The sequence below is a fragment of the Agrilus planipennis genome, unplaced genomic scaffold (assembly GCF_000699045.2).
Source record: "Agrilus planipennis isolate EAB-ADULT unplaced genomic scaffold, Apla_2.0 scaffold9, whole genome shotgun sequence".
In the NCBI taxonomy this organism is placed as follows: Eukaryota; Metazoa; Arthropoda; class Insecta; order Coleoptera; family Buprestidae; genus Agrilus; species Agrilus planipennis.
The window spans coordinates 686931-708004 of NW_020442467.1; the positions used below are offsets into that span (position 1 = coordinate 686931).

At 35.6% G+C, this 21074-nt stretch overlaps 1 protein-coding gene across 8 annotated transcripts in view; it reads right to left on the reverse strand.

The window, feature by feature from the left end:
- The window catches only part of LOC108736912 (hemicentin-2), a 465590-nt gene that overhangs the window by 155348 nt on the left and 289168 nt on the right, over positions 1-21074 (reverse strand). The window lies entirely within an intron of this gene.

A 21074-nucleotide genomic window follows, 5' to 3' on the forward strand; every position in this document is an offset into this window, starting at 1 on the left:
TAATTAAAACGTGTGTAAATGTAATACGGATCTAGGAAACAAACCCCCAGGAAAAAATACTTGACGCTTCTTAATTATACTTAACGAACAATGACTGAAGTGTTTGTTATATTTTTGTCATGCTTAATTGGTCCACGTTCGTACATTCGACAATGATTTTCTGATATATTTTGTCTATCAAGACCCAAATGGACGATTATTCTAGCTATGGTGCAGTTACGTTTGATCTGGAAATTATAGTGAAACTCTTAGGAGACAAACTCTTTCTTTGCCGGTTGCAGACTTTCCGAAGGCTATCATCGCTGTATGAATTACGCTTGACATGGGTTCCACAAACAGGAACATAGGTGATACCGTTGTATCGACAGTATGAGAGCTAGTCAATTACTTCATCCTACTAATTATTACTTATGTACCTCGAGATATACCAAGGATATCAATACTAGCTATCATTTTTTTTCCGAAGGGATTCTTTCCATAAACGGCGTGGTACGCATTCATCAAAGAAACTAATATTTGCATATTACCCTAACTAAAGTGATGGAGTTTTTCTTCAAATGTGACATTACGTCGATTTAATGAGCCAATGACATGAGTATATAGATTCATGTTAACCAGTTGTCGGCAGTGATGAGAGTATCTTTTTGGACAGTTGAATAACCAGATCTACTGATCTGCGTCATGTCAAAGATTCAGACCATGACCCGGTTTTTGAATCTCATAATCCGGTTCTTGAATCCCAGTAATATCGAAGATACTGAACTCCGAAAGAAATAATGGTGAAGGGGTCCGAATCTTTCGTCCTTTGCTTCTAGAAGAACCGAAAACACAAAAACGGTTCGTCGCAGTGTCCGTGACTTGCCGCTCAAAATTTTAAGAGCCGAATGATCATGATCATGATCTGATCCGGACATTATCACAAAATGGTGTAGAGGAATTTGTCTATTTCAAAACCGATACTTCCTGAAAGATTAAAACGAAAACCCAAAACTGATACATGTAAAAACCTCAGGCCCCATTTACGAATACATCAAATATCTCGACAGCCTATCTGTCTGCTCAAAAACACCCTCCCCCCTAATTGTTTTGTTTGTGTGAACCATGTGTAGGTACGGCAAATATGATTACCATATTAGACAAAACTTTTTGTTCTTAATTAAGAAAAAAATGAACAAAAAATGTAACGCAAAAAAGCACATTACAGAAGCAATTTCTTCTTCATATCCCCATAATACGTTTCAGCATTGGCCCCACCATCGTCACAAAACTCAAAAATCCTTAATGTTTAGGTGAGGTAAACCTTAATGAAGCTCTCTGTTATTTTAATCATAAAATTCAAAAATGTAAAAACGTATAGGGTGTTCCATTTAAGAAAACACACTTTGATACGTTTCGTGTTTTTTGGACACCCTGTATATTATGAAAATAATTTTAAAATGTACCTCTTATAGTTGCTTATCTACCCCCACAATAAAAATTTTTAAAGGTCTAGGAACATAGCGAACATCCTCTTATATCCGATAAATATTTGTGTTAAAACTTAAAGTTACGATGGACAATAAATTACCAGTTCGAAAGGGATGATTCCCAGGGGATGTCCCAGTGTCAATAAGCAACACACACTGACGTAGTTTCTTTTTATCTCAGTTTTTGTCTCTAGAACGCTTTGATAGGTCCTACGTAAGGTCGTCAGTCCAAAGACTGCTTGGACACACACCTCCATTCCTTCCTACTATGAGCTAATCTTAGCATTTCCCTAAAACTAGAACATCCCACATCCTTAACTATTTGCGAACAGTAATCTAATCTAGGTCTACCTCTACCCCTGGTAACTCCCGTTTCTGCCTCTAATATGTCACTGACTAAACCAGTAGTTTCCAACCTGTGGGGCGCGAGACGGTTGCAAGAGGAGCATGCAGCTGTTTTCAAAATATCATTTTCGACGACGACGATTTTCCTACTTGAACAAAGCTTTAGAAGTTTTATTTGTAACATCTTACCTATGTAAAACTGGTTTTTCTACAGTAGCGCCTTAAAAACAAAGTATCGATCTCGCTTAGTGATTAAAAAGGAACTGAGAATCGCGATTTCTTCAATGGTACCACGGTTTGAGAAAATTTTGGCTGAAAAACAAGCTCAACCGTCGCATTAAATTTTTATAATGTTGTAATTGTGAGAAAAATTAAGGGAGCGCAACATTTTTTTTTTAAAGGGGGCGCAGGAACAAAAAGGTTGGAAACCACTGGACTAGACCTTCATGCCTCAGAAGGTGTCCTACCAACCTATCTCGCCTATTTTTTATTAACTGTAATGTAAATGCAATTGTTCTTAAAGCAGGTAAAATAAAATTCTTACTATTACCTACAAAGGGATGAAAATACCTTGGATATAAAAAATGTCAGAAATAGGAAGTCGCTAATGCAAAACATTTGCAGTGGTAGTTGGAGATTCGTGAAAACTTTTTATGGAAATGCGAACTTGTGATGGTGATGATTAAAAGATGTGGACAATCATTCAATGACAAACGTATTCTGTCTTTCGTACTGATTATATTACAACGAAAATATAATCGAAAACGTATTATTATCTTTGGATTAATTCGTAAACGTAAAAGCAATTTTTGAATAACTTTAAGCTACCTGCAAATTATGAATTCTTTATCGGCATCAAAATTTATCGCAGACAACTAATGACATTCGCGCAGAGATGAGACATCCGTCTGTGAAAGTATTCCGGACAGTCCAGAACTATAGCTGACCCAATTCCACAATATCGCAGATAATTTTGGATTCAACGATCCGATGTGGTGACCACTAAAATTTTCTAGTGATAGCTAGAATTGTAACAAGTCCAGAATCATCTTCTTGCGAAGTATCGTTTCAGAGGTGTAGCTGTCAAATGTTTCAACGTCATACTATAATTGAAATGAAAGACTGAAAACCTTTAGATGAATTTTTCAGAAATTGATCCATGTCTTCATAAGTAGGATAGAGTGAATTTTGAAGAAAATAATTATCCAAATCAGCGCAATAAAATTGGAATTTATTTGTAATAATCAAGAATGTACAAAACTGTCATGATACTAAGTCTCGATATTTACAAATAAATGTTGAGATCAGACATTATACCTCTTAATTCCCACCTGTAAATATATCCACGGAGACGTGAATGCTTTGATAGTGAAACGATCAATATAACAGCAAATGAAAATCGACAGCTGCCTCATCAACATACAATTAAGTAACTTCACGCTACTGCTAAGAATATGAGCGATTTCGGTAATTATTTAATCAGTGCCGCAACACTTAATTAAAGCCCCTTGCATGTATAATAGTAATTTCCTTTTTCGTTAATTTATGTATACATATAACTTGCTTCATACGCATTAAAATTACTAATTCGTTACATGTTAGTATTTGTGAATATTACAATTAACTGTGCGAATTTCCAGAAACTGAACACATTAATTACTACCTTGTTATGAATAGAATGAAATAGATTTAATTAGTGACTGCTAAAATACTGTCAGTTTTACTAAAATGGAGTGAGTGAGTTTTATGTTTCTAAAGTTGTTACAATTAGTGCAATACAAATAGGATAAAGACAATATACTAAAAAGTCAAAAAAATATGGGCTAGAGTCCAATGTTGAAAATTCATGTATTCAAGGCAGTTCAGATGAATCTATTAATTAGTTAACAACTTATACGAATAGAATATAGCGATGGAAAATGCACTTTTCTACAGAAGAAGTATTGGAAAATGTTCTGAGCGGAGGAGCGGACTTGAGCTTCAAAAATATTGACCCTCCTGTTAACCGTGTGCATCGCTTTACAACAAGGGGCGGCAAGGTCTAATAATCTAAACGCTGAAAACCAGGACACTACTGTTTTTAATGAAAAGTTGAAATCAATGAACAGTCGTCATTTTGCCAGCGTCATGACCCACGAGATATTAAAGTACTTATTATTAGTATAAATACTATGTATATATAAGTTTTATTAGGTAGGTAGGTAATTACGTCAATAGTCTTTGAACTATCGTCGACGAAACAAGTCAATCGGGAACAAATTGTGAAATATGGAGAAAATCGAGTATCGCGCTGTTATAAAGTTCCTTACCAAGCAAGGAAAATCAAATGAAATAATTCGAAGTGGTCTGTATTCTGTCGAAACTGCCAGACGCGGATCGCGATTTCGATCTTTTTGGATCTCATCAGCGCGTCGCAGGCAGCTCCGACAGAACANGACTCACGGACAGGAAAGCCGATCGAGGTGACCACTCCGGAAATCATTCAAAAAGACGAAAAATTAATAATGGAAGATGCCCGAATTAAGAAGAAATAACTCGCAGAAATTGTTGGAGTATCAAATACAACCATTTTTAAAATTTTTCACGAACATTTTGGCAAGACTAAAGTCAGGGCAAGATAGCAAGATGGGTGCCAGGAATGCTAACACCACCTTAAAAACAACAGCGTGTAGATTGTTTTCGTGTGTAGTGAAGATAAAGATGGAATGTTGACTCGAATTGTTATTGGGGACGACACTTGGGTTCATCATTATGAACCTGAGTCCAATCAGGACTCTATGCAGTGGCATAAAAATAGGTACACCACCACCCAAGATGTTTAAGGTGTCACAGTCGGCTAGGAAAATCATGGCGACAGTCTTTTAGGAGGGATCCTGTTGATCGATTATAAAGGTAAAAGTGTCTCCATAACCGGAGAATACTATGCTCCAATCCTAGAGCGGTTAAAGGAAGCAGTAAAAAAAATTGACCAAAGATATCCTCTTTCTATACGATAAGGCGCCTGTTCACGAGAACCGTGTTGCGATAGCTGCCCGGCAGAAGGTGAGCTTCAAAATTTTGGTTCACCCACCCTATAGTCCTGACCTAGCTCCCAGCGATTATTACCTATTCCTAAACTCGAAAAAAGTCTTTGTGGGAAGAAATTTTCAAGCGACGAAGAAATAGAAGATGTAGTTTCGGTGTATTTTTCAGACAGACAAAACATTTTTTTTTTCGAAAGTATGCGTAAGCTAATTGAAAGATCGGAAAAATGTGTAAGGGTAGCAGGTGAGTATATTCAAAAGGAAAAATAAATTCATGCTTTTATTATATATACAGTATATACGTTAGTGGCACCCAGAATGGTCTCTGATTTTAAAGCCAGAGAATGTAAATGTAAAGATGAGTACAGTTTATTCTTATACGTATTGTAGTGAAAAAATTGACTTAATTTGAACTAACGGTTACAGTAATTAGTTTTAGTTTTTATCTTACTAGTCACTCGAAGGCAGTATCTAAATGCAAATAGTTGAACTGAATAACTAATAAACGAAGTAAACTAACCTAATCAGTAATTAATTCACAAAATTAAAGCAGAATATTCTCATAATTCCCAAAGTGTTGAACTTTGTATGCATATGTAGGACCGTAAGCATTAGCATTACTTTTTATGAAATCTATTACGGGGATGTAGGGTTATGTGGTCATAAGGTTTTAGGGTTAGGGGTTTAAAGGATTATGAAGTTATACATTTAGTGGAAGAGCTGATTGGTTACGGATTTTAACTTTAAAATCGTTTGTATTATCGTGATTAACGGCTTTAGTAGATTTTGCGGGGTTTTTTGAGGTTATGTCCAAACCCTGATGTCCTGAAATTAAATTTATCGCATATTTGAATTCAAAGTCAGACCCGGGACCATTTTTTTACAGGTTTTAGTGGATTTTGAAGTGTTTTTTGAGATAATATCCAAACCCTGGCGTCTTCTGACTTGGATTCAGCGATCCCAGAAGCCGGTCTGACTTATTATTATTACTTTTTAAAGACCACCTCTGATTATAATTTTACTTCAAGTTGTGCCCATTCTAACGGAATTTTATCAGTTATAGTAATACCATAACACTTACAAGTAAATAAATACAAAATATGAAGCGTTTTTACTCGGACCTAATTGGATCCAAGCGAAGCGGTTTTGTCATCCCATATGCCATGCGATTCTGTTAAGATTTTAATTGCATTTGCAAAAAAAAATACGTTGGTGCAAGTCAGCCAAGTGTTAAGCAAGTTGCACACCGGTAGTCTGATATATCTACCCCTATTCGGCGAGAAAATAAACAATACAAAGTAGCGTACATCATCGTAGAGGCATTACACGGAATTACGTAAGAGTTTGGAAAACATAATTGATGATACTAACTCGTATGTTCGGGTTAAAATAATAACTTCAGACTTTCCATCGAATGATAAACGAGGTGCGAGGTCTAGCTTTTATTAATCTTGTTTCACAAAAAAAGAAAGAGGTCGTTTACAAATGCTTTCTAATTAAAAGCTTCCTACAAGCACCGCATACATCCTCGTTCATTTGTCCCTTTGAGTTAAGTGTTATCTTTGTTTTTTAGCATTCGTTGAGTACATATTACGGCGACAACAAAAGCTTTCGCGAGAGGACTGGTAGCCAGCAAGATTACGAAAGCAACCTGCATTAAAATTTATGACAACGTTGCGGAATATTACGTGTTGTTTAAGCAAATTTGGGTTGTTCCTTGGTATGCTGGACGCAAACCACGTCTCGTCTTGCTCCATCTCCCTCTTTCTTTTGTCTATGTCGACTAAGTCGGCAACATAAAATGATTCTCGTGAAAAGTTCTAAATGAGACCCAAGTACCGGCGATTTTAAAAAGTTTCTCGAAATAATCTTACTCTAAAGTTCCTTTAATAACTGCGGTTTTGCACTGTTACTTTTCAAGAAGTTCCGTTTGAACTTAAAAAGGAACACTTTAGAAATTCAGTCAGCTGTAAAAACAAGCCTCAACTAACTGCCATTTATCGTAACTTTCGTCTCAACTTAGTATTCCCTGCGGTTACGAAAAATTTTCCTAATATACACGGTGCAACTGCAAAACTTCGGACAGGAATGTGCCAGGAGGCTCAGCTATATTGGATGAAATCGTTTTCTTATTTTTCTATCGAATGAAAAAAGACAATTTCAAACTGGAAGTGTAAAATAATTCATTAAACGAGTTACATCGATTTTTAACTTCCTATTCGTCAAAAATCTTAACTAGAATTGTACAGAGGAGAACGGAAAAAGGGGTGGAAGAACTATTTGGGGAAGATTCGCGTTTAGAAGAAACAGAAGAACGCGGGAGGTCATTGTAGCTTTACGGGTAACAATAGAGAAAACGATAGAAAAAAGAAAGGCGTACATAGGATTTGTAGAATTAGAAAAAGCTTTTGACAATGTTAAATGAGACAAGATGTTAAATATACCTAAAAATGTAGGGAAGAGTTACAAAGATAGAAGAGTGATACTTAGTTTGTATAAAAAGCAACAGGCACTTATAGAGATAGGGCTGCAACGTAGAGAAGTAAATATTAGGAAGGGAGTCAGACAGGGATGCACACTGTAACCAATACTATACATATCTATACATCGAAGACGCCATCAACATCATTAAAGAAAGTACAACTGTAGGGATAGATATATAGGGGAAAAAGATTAGTATGCTTATATTTGCAGATGATATAGCAGTATTAGCATCTAGCAATATGTTACCCTAAGACAATTCTTTTGTAATTCCTTTTCGTTGCTTTGCTAAAGTGGCGACCGAGTTAAATTATAGAAGCGGTTCGCCTATTTAGTTTTGTGTTCCAACAAAATTTGGTTATCTTTTTCTATAAACGTCAGCGTCACTCTGGTATTTTTCTGTGATTTTGTTGGATCACTTAGGCAAATGCTGGGGTAGTAATACGCAATAGATATAATCTTTCACTTCGTTCGCCTCATATTTCTCACTTCAACCACTACCCACACATTCCTACAATTCCTAGAAGAAGGGAAGGATTTAAAAGCTGGTGTGATATTTCAAACATTCATTTTTAATTCATATTTGAAGTTTTCATCGCGCACAATTTTGATGATTTAGAATCTATATCTAGAGGAATTTACAGTTTATTTTTAAGCAAAAAAAAAAATAAGAAAATAAATAAACTAACGAGAATGTAAGAAATTTAAAATCATGAAATAATTAAATTTTGAGCCATTTACAATCTAAATCGCACCCACATGAACTTTTTCTTATCAAGAAAAGCAGCCTGACTCATTTATTTATTTAGATATTTAAGGCTATTTTTAAATGTTTAGCTATTGTTATCCAAGAATGCCACTAATAACAGAAATTTAAGGATTATATCCTGCAATCGTTGAGAAGGTTATCACGGTTCATGTTGCAATTTGAATCGACTTACAGATTACAGACAAACTTTTCAGATTACACTTACACTAAAAATAAATTTAGAAGTAGGACTGGATGTCGTTTCGGATATTCTAATTCAATTATTCTTAATTAATTCTACAATAAACTTAGTTTTAATGCTATTATAAGATAAAATGAGCAAACAAGGTTTTAAATTCGAAGTTCAAGTTGAAGATTACAACATGTACACAATAAGGTACCACAAGTCTTATACATAAAACTATTATCAATTTATTTTTTTGTCGAGATGGGATTCCGCCAAAAACAAAGTTGGTCGAAAATGGTTCCATAACAAAAAAAAAAATGGGAACCGCTGATCTAAATAACATGCATATGTAAATGTGTAGGATGTAGGTTAATGTATCATCTTAACTCGTAGGAAACAGCACATTTGCTCTAAGAAAATACATCAATGTTTTAGGAAACTCCATCAATATACAAATTAACCAGAATAATAGTATTTCAGAACAAACCATCTTAGCGTGTCGCTAACCTAACTTCGTTCGAATGAAATTAGATTATAGTTGGCGCGCACGATCCGCTTTCGTTGCTCTTATAATCTGCTAGTTGCAACACCGTCTATTTAGATTGTCAGATTACTCGGATAGACGGATTATTTTAAGAGCGTTTGTCTATGTGCTTATCAAGCTAAAGTGAAAATAGGTTTTGGAGTACCTAATTAGGTTCTAGAAACAAAAATGGAGTATTTAAACCAGACATTGTAGAGAAAAATTATTACCCTTCGAACATAATATAACAATACTTAATATTTTTAGCATCAGTTTCTCTATAAGTAGGTTTAATTGCTTTTTCAAATCTTATGAAATTGTATAGTTAATTTTTTATGAATTATTTGTACATTCATCTCATAATCTACACAACAAGCACAAATGACAGTCTTGGCATGCCTCTCAGGATCCATCACAATGGCTTAGTAAATCGTACGCTCCATGCGAATTCCCTGAATTCAAACTAAACCTTCGGCCCTTAGTAGTTCCCTCTCGAACATTCGAAATTATTGTGCCATTACTGATTATTTTGTGACATTTGAAATATTCGACTTGAGTATAGGAGCAGGTTTGTCTGACATGGTGTAACGATTAGATCATGCCAAGGCACCAAGTTCTTTTTAAATTCTCTTTGGGTCGACAAATCAAAAAAAAAGATAAATAACATTTTTTCACAATTTCTAAAGAGGGCTTACGAGGACCGTTAGCCCTACATTGTTGGGACTACCTGCCCACCAGCTAACGCTGGAATACGAAACAAAATAATGTTAAAAATGTGTCCATTAAATCATTTCTTCATTTCTGCCGATCATACAGTCCAGTACAATTTAACCCCCAGGGATATAACGGAGATGGATTTACTGGAATCGAAGTTTTTAAATTTGATTTATCGGAATCGAACAGGAATCAGAATCGGAGTCAAAGTTGGAACGCGGAGCTCGTTCGTGAATAAATCTTCTCACAAAGTTTACACAATATTCGCACAAACTTCAATGATGTATAATAATTCCATATAACACTTGTTTTTGGCAATGATTAATTCAAATATATTTTGTCGCTCATTAAAAATTAGTATAAGTTTAATTGAGAAGCAAACGCACAAAATAAGAAACAACCAAGTGAAATATTAATCTGGATTCCCAGCGCGCCTGTGAATTTCGACCTCCGATTTTAACCTTCAATTTGAAACCTAACCTAACCTTACCTCCGATTTAAAAGTATCGGAATTGAAGTCGAAATCGTAAGTGTAAGTTCCGACTTATCGGAGTCGGAATCGAATCATCCCTGATGTAAACATATATAGGGTTGTTCGGAAAGTCATTTCGTTTTTTTTTGTGGAAATGAAAGACAGTTTTCGTATAATAAACAAATACTTTATTAAATTATATATTGACCGTTCTGGTCCAACACCTTTTGCCATCTTTCTGGTAGTAGCATAATTCCACGCTCATAAAATTTTTGGTCTTTGCTGGCAAAAAACTGATCGAGGAGGTTTTTGACCTCCTCATTTGAGGTGAAGGTTTTACCGTCTAAAAAATTTTGGAGTGACCGGAACAAATAATAATCCGATGGTGCCAGGTCTGGAGAATATGGTGGGTGTAGCATTGTATCCCATTCAAGCTGTAAAAGCTTTTGGCGAGTGACCAAACTTGTGTGAGGTCTCGCGTTGTCTTGGTGAAACACTACACCTTTCCTGTTGATTAGTTCTGACCTTTTCTGTTGAAGTGCATCATTCAGTTTGTCCAGCTGATGACAGTAGACTTCCGAATTAATCGTTGTGTTATCCGGTAAAAGCTCAAAAAAAAAGATTCCTTTAAAATCCCACCAAACAGACAGCATCACCTTTTTTTGGTGAATATCGGCTTTGGAAATGGTTTGAGCCGGTTCATCTTTTTTGCTCCATGACCTCTTGCGTTTGACGTTGTTGTATACAACCCATTTTTCGTCCCCAGTGATGATGCGCTTCAAAAACGGATCATTTTCGTGACGTTTGAGAAGCGAATCGCAGACGTCAATGCGGCGACACAGATTTCTCTCTGTGAGAACATGGGGAACCCATACATCGAGCTTCGAGGATAATCCCAGGCCTTTCAAGTGGTCATAAACTGTTGAATTTGATAAATTTAACCTCAATCCGATCTCACGTGTTGTTATTCGCCGGTTCACATCAACTAATGCCTTTATCGCGTCTTTATCAGCTTCAACCGGCCTTCCCGAACGTGGTGCATCTTCGACATCAAAATTGCCGGATCGAAATTTAGCGAACCAGTTCTGGCACTGGCGTACTGTCAACACACCTTCTCCATACACATCAGTCAATTTCTTTCTGGCTTGAACAGCATTTTTACCCTTTCTGTAGTAAAACAGTAAGATATGTCGAAAATGCTGCTTATCGCTCTCCATATTTAAAAGGGCACCAACCAAAAACTACTGCGTAGAATTAATTGGAATTTTTCACACACAAGCCTTGCTATATGAGCTCTCAAAGCATATAAAAATTATACGGCTTAAATGTGAAGTTGGGTGCAAAAGAATACAATTAAATCCTCTGTCGGGAAAAAACGAAATGACTTTCCGAACAACCCTATAGATTCAATAGAGCAGCGCGATGTTTTATAATCACTAATGTCATATAATAACAAGACAGATTAATCCGAAAAGTCATCAGAAATCGATTGTTGCCCCCTGTTTATATTGATTAACGTGATAATTCTTTCTTTCGGCAAATGATTGAGTTACGTTCAATTAGGGAACAAACATTGAGGACCCCATTATCAAATTTTTTTTACTAACTTTATGTTTTTCATGATTTCAGTAGTAAATTTTACCATGCTATCCGCATTGTGTCATGTTTTCCCTCATTCAAGTTACAAGTTCTGCTACCAGGTGGTACATGCCCATTTCACAGATACCTTTACCACAACAATAACAAATACGAAATTGTAAATAATTTACATATTCTTCACTAATAAACATTAATTTGAAAATACAGTCGGATACAATAAAGGTCATATATTGATTTTTACCACAAGCAACTATTGTGGTCTTTCTATTTTGCTTTACGTAAAAGGGCCTTCAAAAGGCACAGTCCTTCACATCTCAGTTCACACTAAATGTTCAAAAAGATATTAGTAGGTTTGCAACAGTGTTACATTACATTGTAATATACTTGAGGGTCTTGCCTTTTGTGGAGCAATTTCAGCACGTACCGTTTACTCCGTTGAATGATTATCGTGGTTGCTTGTAAACTTTAGGGCGGCGTTTGAAAGGTCAGTCTCGCATAATATATTTACCACATTTGAATGTATACAATGTACAGGGCGAATTATTCCCAGACGAATAAACCGTGCCTTCTATTACAACAAATTCTGTTATATTGTCAACAATTTTTAGTTTTAGATACTTTTATCTACATATTAAATTTAATAGTTGTAGGCGTTGGCTAAAATGGATGCGGTATTTTATGAAAACAAATGAAAGTGAAACAAAAATATTGGTATGCAAAGGAAGGAAATAAAGTAGGGAAAGAGCGAATATAAAGATAGGAAACGAAAAATTAGAAGAAGTGGTCAATTGTAGGTATCTAGGAAGTCAGATAATTCAGGAGGGTAGGAGTAGTAGGGATATAAAGCAGAGGATAGCGCAGGGTCGAGTCGGCTTCAATAAACAGAAGTCACTTCTATACTCGCGAACGGTGAATTTAGAAATTCGAAAAAGGTAGTAAAGGTGTATATTTGGCGGCGCTGTACGGGTGCGAAACACGGACAGTGGGCGAGGCGGAGAAGAAATGGTTAGAAGCGTTCGAAATGTGGTGTTACTGGCGAATGATGAGGATACCGTGGATAGAGAAGGTTAGAAATGAAAAGGTATTAGAAAGAATATGAGAAGAGAGGACTGTATGGAAGTCAATAGGAAATAGGCAAGAAAGGTTAGTAGGACACCTACTCAGGTATGAAGGTCTATTCAGAGACATATTAGAAACAGAAACAGGAGTTAGGAAGGGTAGAGGTAGACCTAGATTAAATTACTGTTCGCAGATAGTTAATGATGTGAGTTATTCTAGTTTTAGGGAAATGCGAAGATTAGCTCAGGATATGTAAGAGTGGAAGTGCATGTCCAAACAGTCTATCTGGTTGGTAAACTCTATCAGTCTATCTCCCCTATCATTTCTATTGCCTAATCCAAAAGAACCTGCTGTTGCATCCACTTTACGCTGATCTATTACTTCGTTGAAGTCTCCTAGAACTATGAGGTTTTACCTGCCCTTTCACTAAACTAAACGTCTTCTATGTCTGCATAAACTGCTTCTACGTCTTCATCACTGTAAGATGATGTAGGCATCTAGACATGCACTAATACCGTTCTTACCGACTTCGAGTTTAATTTAAGCATAACTATCCTATCGCTTTTTTGTAAATAACTTTCTACACTCTGCCCTACTTTCCTACGCATTTCAATTCCTACCCCCGAATTACCTTCCACCTATCATGTATGTATTATTTTCTCCACTCCAGAAGTCTTCTGCTTCGGGCCAACGGACTTCAGTAATACCTACTATATCTAATTCTAATCTATCCGTCTCTATTTTTAAATTTTCTAATTTCCCTACTTGCCTCATTGTCCTAACATTCCACGCTCCGACTCGTGAAATATTGCACCTACCCCTATTGCACTTAATGATGAAATCCCCCAAGGTAGTCCCCGCATGGACATCCGAATGGGGGACTAGTTTACGTCCGGAGTGCTTTACCCCAGAGGACGCCATCATTTAATATGTCTGATACGTTTTACTTGGGATATCATAATGTGATGGCAAAACGTATCAGACATATTAAATGATGACGTCCTCTAGGGTAAAGCACAATGAAAGAAATTTTTACTGATGCATTGAAGTAATTCATTTGTTTAATTGGGGCCCAACAATTTTGTTGACCTTTGATTAGCTAGCTATGCCACTGCTAATGTGACGAGTTACCATGCAAATAAAACCAAACTTTTTAACGAAAACTGCTTAGTTTGCCAACAAATGATCACGAAGGAATACAAAACATAAGCGTCAAAGGGTTGAAAGATTAATTGCAAATAGATGTAAACCGGATAGCATAATAATAATGATAATAATGTTGAAGCGTATATTTTACTGGCGCCCCTAATGAAAAAGATTGGCAGTCGTCATCTGCATATTACCAAGATTTGAAGCTCTTCAATATTTGCTATGAAGTTACGATGTACGCAGCACGCAGTGGATACACGGCACGTCGGAATTTTTTCGCCTGAACGCACATACATTCAGTTTATTATTAAGGTTTGACCACACACTGACGGAACGAACACAGGACGGGCACGGAAGTCGAACGGGCTGACGAATTTTGTTCAATTTTTCTCGTGTTCGTCCGGCGAACGTTGTAGGTACAGTTCTGAATAAGATTGTCATAAAATAATAACACTGTCGCAAAGTAAGTTTACTTTAATAATTAGTATAATCACAAGATTTTTAGTCCTAAGACTGGTTGGACACGTACCTCCACTCTTTCCTATCCTTATCCTGAGCTAATTTTCGCATTTTCTTGAAACTAGAACAACTCACATCATTAACTATTTGAGAACAATAATCTAATGTAGGCGTATCTCTACTTCTCATCTTCGTAAAATTTCTTTCGACAAGTTTTTGACTTCGGGAATGTCATAGATCATGCTGACCATATAACTTGTACCTACGCCAATTTTACTAATTGTATTCATCATCATTGTCATCATAAGGTCATCAGTCCTAAGACTGGTTGGACACGTACCTCCACTCTTTCCTATCCTGAGCTAAACTTCGCATTTCCCTAAAACAGAATAACTCACATCATTAACTATCTGCGAACAGTAATTTAATCTAGGTCTACCTCTACCCTTCCTAACTCCTGTTTCTGTTTCTAATATGTCTCTGAATAGACCTTCATACCTGAGTAGGTGTCCTACTAACCTTTCTTGCCTATTTCCTATTGACTTCCATACAGTCCTCTCTTCTCATATTCTTTCTAATACCTTTTCATTTCTAACCTTCTCTATCCACGGTATCCTCATCATTCGCCAGTAACACCACATTTCGAACGCTTCTAACCTTTTCTTTTCCGACTCGACCCTGCCCTACTCTGCTCTATATCCCTACTACTCCTTCCATCCTCACTTATCTGACTTCCTAGGTATCTAAAATCAGCCACTTCTTTTAATTTTTCGTCTCCTATCTTTATATTCGCTCTTTCCCTACTTTTTCTTCCCTTGCATACTAGTATTTTAGTTTTACTTTTATTTATTTTCATACAGTATTGTATTCACTAGACAAAAATTTTCAGTCTCTCAGAGTCTTTCAGCGTCTTTAAGAGCGTCTCTCACGGTCTTTCACAGTCTCTCAGTTATTGCCTAGGTGTTTTTATGGATCTCTCACAGTCTCTGTATGAGACTCGAACAATAAAATTGTTAATTCAGAGATTCCAGTCTCTCACAGAGAGACTGAATGAATAAAACTGAAAAATTGAGAGGCTGGAGTCTTTCGTAGAAAGACTGGGATCTTTGAAATATGCTGAACTTTGAAAATTTTAACCATGTCTATCTAAACACCACTTATTGAGGGATTCGAGTCTCTCGTTCAGAGATTCGAGTCTCTCGTTTAGAGACTGAATACGAAATGAGGATCTCTCTATGAGCGACTAGAGTATCTCGTTCAGAGACGCTAAACAGTTTTTTTGACAGTCTCTCTCAACGACACCAGAGAGACTCGATGAGAAACGGAGACTCGAGTCTCGCTTTCAGAGACTCTGAGAGACTGAACATTTTTATGTCTGGTTAAACTATAAATGCGGTGCATTTACTTGTTATTCATTAAAAACATTATTTAGAAACCAATGCTCCGCACAAAACATACCTACAATTAGTATAGTGTATTGTACAATTGCATTCGTCCAATTCATATGAAGACGTTTTAAATAAAAAGTAAACTAATGCATTGAATAATTATTTATCAAGTAGAAATTTTAAAACGTACCAGCGGTGTTTTACAGTTCAAAGCAACTTACAGCAATACGACTTCCTATAGCCGATAAGACGACGGCAAAGTGTCTTATAAGAAAGATTGCTTCCTGGCCATTAAGTTGATAAAGTAGCAGAAATTTATTTTACAAATCTCTCGTGTAACAAGAGGTTACCCTGTTGGGTTAACTAAATTGTAGAAAGATCTTGGTTTCAGATTCGTTTCTTTCTCTGAAAATAGGTTTTAGTTAGTATAAAAACTATAAAAACTAAGTAATTTCAACAAAAATTCCAAACAAATAACTATCTACTTATTTTAGAAAATACTACAAATGGCGCAGTAAACGCCATCTATAGCACGATGCTACATTTTAGGATTACGTATGCTTCAACAAGGTCCACTTGTGTGGATAAAACGAAAACGAATCCCGGCGTGGCCAACCTCAACGTGATAGGCACGTTAGCTTAATCGAATAAAATAATTCAGAATATAGACCTTCTGTCGAAACTGCCAGACGCGGATCGCGATTTCGATCTTTTTGGATCTCATCAGCGCGTCGTAGGCAGCTCCGAATTATTTTATTTTATCTACTTATTGTTTACGTATAATAGAGAACAATTGAGAACGAATTATAAGCTAAATTTCTAAGTAAAAACAAGTAGTAATAACAAACTTGTTTAATTTACAGAATACGTTGATACCAAAAATAAATCTGAAAGTTTGCTAAAATCCTTACTTCATGAGCTTAAAATTTTTCGAAGCTTTAAAAATTCAATTTAAAGTTCATAACCTTCATAATACATTTTTCGAAAAATTCACAGACATTTTCTTTACGCCTTACTATTTTAATCCTAAGTAGGGCTCCGATTGTATTTCTACAAATTTTACTATATATAAAGATGTACAAAATGTAAATACATTTTTTGATTTGTTATTTCAAATGAAAAACACAAAATAGATTTCCCTTTGGTATTTTAAATGCTAAATACGTAAAATACGTATTTTCATAGTGCTTATTTCAAGTAAATACTTTTCTGTAATGCACCTATTTAATTTTCTACATTTACTTAAGTATAACCTATTTTTTAAGAAAACCTTCCAGACATTTAATCTCTTTTTAAGTATTGGAGTTTTTCTAGATTAATAATGGTGTTTGCAGTATATCACCAGCTGCGAAGATAAGTATGATTCATATTTTTCTGTTTGAAGTGATGGAGATATAGTTTTTCTATCTTTATGTTGTAGTTTCTTCAGTTCAGCAAGAAATAATTCTTCTGTATGCTTCCTTTGCCTTTGTCAATCGTTTTAATTGGAGAAAAGACACTGAAGCCAAAATAGTTTGTTTACCGTGAAAGATCAGAGGCAAAGTAGGGTTGCAAATAATTTTGTTGATGTAAAATCAACATCAATCATTTTATATCAAAATATTTACAACCTCATTTTGTTTCCGATCTTTTACTCATTGTCATAAGAGAATAAAATGGAATCCATAGCTTCTTTAGCTTTGGGTTCATCTAATCAGTGAAGTTTTTCGAATTGTTTTCTAAGAATTTTGGATTAGATGCATTTATTACCACACCACAATATCTAATAGTTTTCAGTTTGACATAGTCGGCGTAAATCAATCACTAATTCATACAACTTTGTACTTCCTTGGTAAAGCTACGATAAGTGGTAATTTGGCAGGTGCTGATATCAATTTGGAACTTCAAATTTCCATGGATCATGACATTGATCCCGGAAAACAATATCGATCCAATATTTTAGATTATCTATTTCCAATTAGTTTAGAATTTTTTGGGCCCTCTTTAGTTAAAGAATTAGACGGCATTCATGGAATGTCTCTTTGACCCCTTTTAAGATAGAAATAGGTTTTCTTTTATTTTGTATTTGCATTTTAAAATGCAAGTATTCCAAATAAATCACATCTCTGACTATATAATACCTAGTAGTAGTAGTAGTAATAGTAGTAGTGATAGCATTCATTTAACTAAATTAAATAAAAACAAAACAAATTTAACACTTCCCTTTTGTTAACATTAATATAAAATAAAACTTCTAATTATTAAACAAAAAATTAAATAAAAACAACAATAGTGTTTATTCCCATTACACTCATTTCCCATTCTAAATCTAGGTATTACTGCTATATACTTATTCCTATTTGAATACACAGGTATTACACCGCCTTGCCAATCATCCCATAACTAATGTTTCATCCCTTCCGCCTACATCGACATTTGTATTTCCTCCTCTATTCATTTCATTGCCTCTTCTTATTATTGTATTACCTACATTGAGTGCTTTGTTTCTCCATTCAATTATTTGTTTTAACTTATCCTTATTTCCTCTAAAACTTTATCCGTTTCCTCCTCGTTTCAAATTTTGCTTTCTCCATATTTTTTTTTCTTATTTTATCGTCTTTTAATCTTTCTAATTTTTCCTCACATCTGGCCACTTTTCTACTTGCTTCTTCTACCATTTCTCCAAATTTCGTCTCTCTCCTTAATATAGGGATGTTCGGAAAGTCATTTCTTTTTTTTTTGTGGAAATGAAAGACAGTTTTCGTATAATAAACAAATACTTTATTAAATTATATATTGACCGTTCTGGTCCAACACCTTTTGCCATCTTTCTGGTAGTAGCATAATTCCACGCTCATAAAATTTTTGGTCTTTGCTGGCAAAAAACTGATCGAGGAGGTTTTTGACCTCCTCATTTGAGGTGAAGGTTTTACCGTCTAAAAAATTTTGGAGTGACCGGAACAAATAATAATCCGATGGTGCCAGGTCTGGAGAATATGGTGGGTGTAGCATTGTATCCCATTCAAGCTGTAAAAGCTTTTGGCGAGTGACCAAACTTGTGTGAGGTCTCGCGTTGTCTTGGTGAAACACTACACCTTTCCTGTTGATTAGTTCTGACCTTTTCTGTTGAAGTGCATCATTCAGTTTGTCCAGCTGATGACAGTAGACTTCCGAATTAATCGTTGTGTTATCCGGTAAAAGCTCAAAAAAAACGATTCCTTTAAAATCCCACCAAACAGACAGCATCACCTTTTTTTGGTGAATATCGGCTTTGGAAATGGTTTGAGCCGGTTCATCTTTTTTGCTCCATGACCTCTTGCGTTTGACGTTGTTGTATACAACCCATTTTTCGTCCCCAGTGATGATGCGCTTCAAAAACGGATCATTTTCGTGACGTTTGAGAAGCGAATCGCAGACGTCAATGCGGCGACACAGATTTCTCTCTGTGAGAACATGGGGAACCCATACATCGAGCTTCGAGGATAATCCCAGGCCTTTCAAGTGGTCATAAACTGTTGAATTTGATAAATTTAACCTCAATCCGATCTCACGTGTTGTTATTCGCCGGTTCACATCAACTAATGCCTTTATCGCGTCTTTATCAGCTTCAACCGGCCTTCCCGAACGTGGTGCATCTTCGACATCAAAATTGCCGGATCGAAATTTAGCGAACCAGTTCTGGCACTGGCGTACTGTCAACACACCTTCTCCATACACATCAGTCAATTTCTTTCTGGCTTGAACAGCATTTTTACCCTTTCTGTAGTAAAACAGTAAGATATGTCGAAAATGCTGCTTATCGCTCTCCATATTTAAAAGGGCACCAACCAAAAACTACTGCGTAGAATTAATTGGAATTTTTCACACACAAGCCTTGCTATATGAGCTCTCAAAGCATATAAAAATTATACGGCTTAAATGTGAAGTTGGTTGCAAAAGAATACAATTAAATCCTCTGTCGGGAAAAAACGAAATGACTTTCCGAACAACCCTATATATAGCTCGACGTACAAATTTTACTATCCTCTCGTATTTTTCAAAGGATTTTGTCGCCCTTTGATGATTACTTCCAATAGAATGTCCCTTTGTGTAGTTCTCAATTCACCACAAGTGTATACAACAATTGCTAATTAGAAAATCGATTAAAAAAAGAATACATTTCGCTACGTTAATTTACGTTATCTGCTGCTTGTTAGGTGCGACGCTTGAGAGTGTAGCAGTAGTGAAAATAGCGTAGATGTAAAGTAGTTGAAATAACAAGTTCTAACTAATTTCTTGTTATCATGCTGAAATATTGCAGTAGCACAGCTTATTATCTCCTGGAATATTAAACAGTTACATTGGTTTACATAGAATTTGCATGTACCTAGGTGTAGTAGTAGGTACTTGCCATTTTTTAATTAACGTTCTTTTTTGATGTAAACTCAAAGTTTCGCTTCATGCGCAAAATTTGGAATGCAAATAGGTTAATTCAAAGTGCAGTTTAAATTGATGCAAATATGCAAACTTCCTTGTCCTATCAGATATTTCAAACTGAATGAGCTTCTCCATATCATATTTGTTTACAGGAAGTAGCTATAGCTTTTGTTATTATCTACTACTCCAAATCAGAACAAAATCGTAAAAATAATATCAAGATTACGTATGTTACACGATCATCCATGGAAAGTTACACCCACAGAAATCTCTCAAGGTAATGTTGCTTCTGTTCGTAACGAAACATTCCAACAAAATAAAATAAGAAATTATTTCAAAGTTCACCCTCGTTATGTTGAAATTCAAATTGAACCTGTCTGATAGTTTAATTCATTCCATTCCATTCACCATCTCTCCCAAAGTAATTACGTTCTTCATAACTATCCCATCGGTTTTTTGTAAACAGCTTTTTAAGCTCTGTCCTACATTGCACCGGCCCTGTATGTAATTATTACCAGGTACTCGCTTCGGATCCGGTACCCGGCGGATCCGTCACTTCTTTTAAGAACCGGTTGGATAGGTACCTGGTAATAACGTAGTCCCAGGTAATTTTACCAAAGGAGAAAAGGCAAAACACTAGTAATAATGATTTAATAAGTATAACAAAAAACCTACCTAATGAAAATTGGTAATTAAAATTGTATTGGAATAGGTCATTTGTCCTAATGTGTATTATTTATTGATTCCTAAATTAATTTTTATTTCGATATAGTGTGAAAGTAAAAGTACTTACGAATTTTTTTTTTTTTTAATTTATTCACCTGCTACTCTTTTACATTTTCCGGTCTTTCAGTTAAATTACGTATACCTTCAAAAAAAAATATTTTGTCTAAAAAAACTGCATCCTTCACTTCGTCGTCTCGGCTCTTATAAACAAGCGCGTTGTCGTGCAGAATAGGGTGTATACAAAAACCGACATTTTAGAAAACCGGTTTTCGAATAGAAATTTTTCCAGAAAACCGGTTTTAACCGGTTTCGAATTCTGTAATTCGAACAAAACATTTTA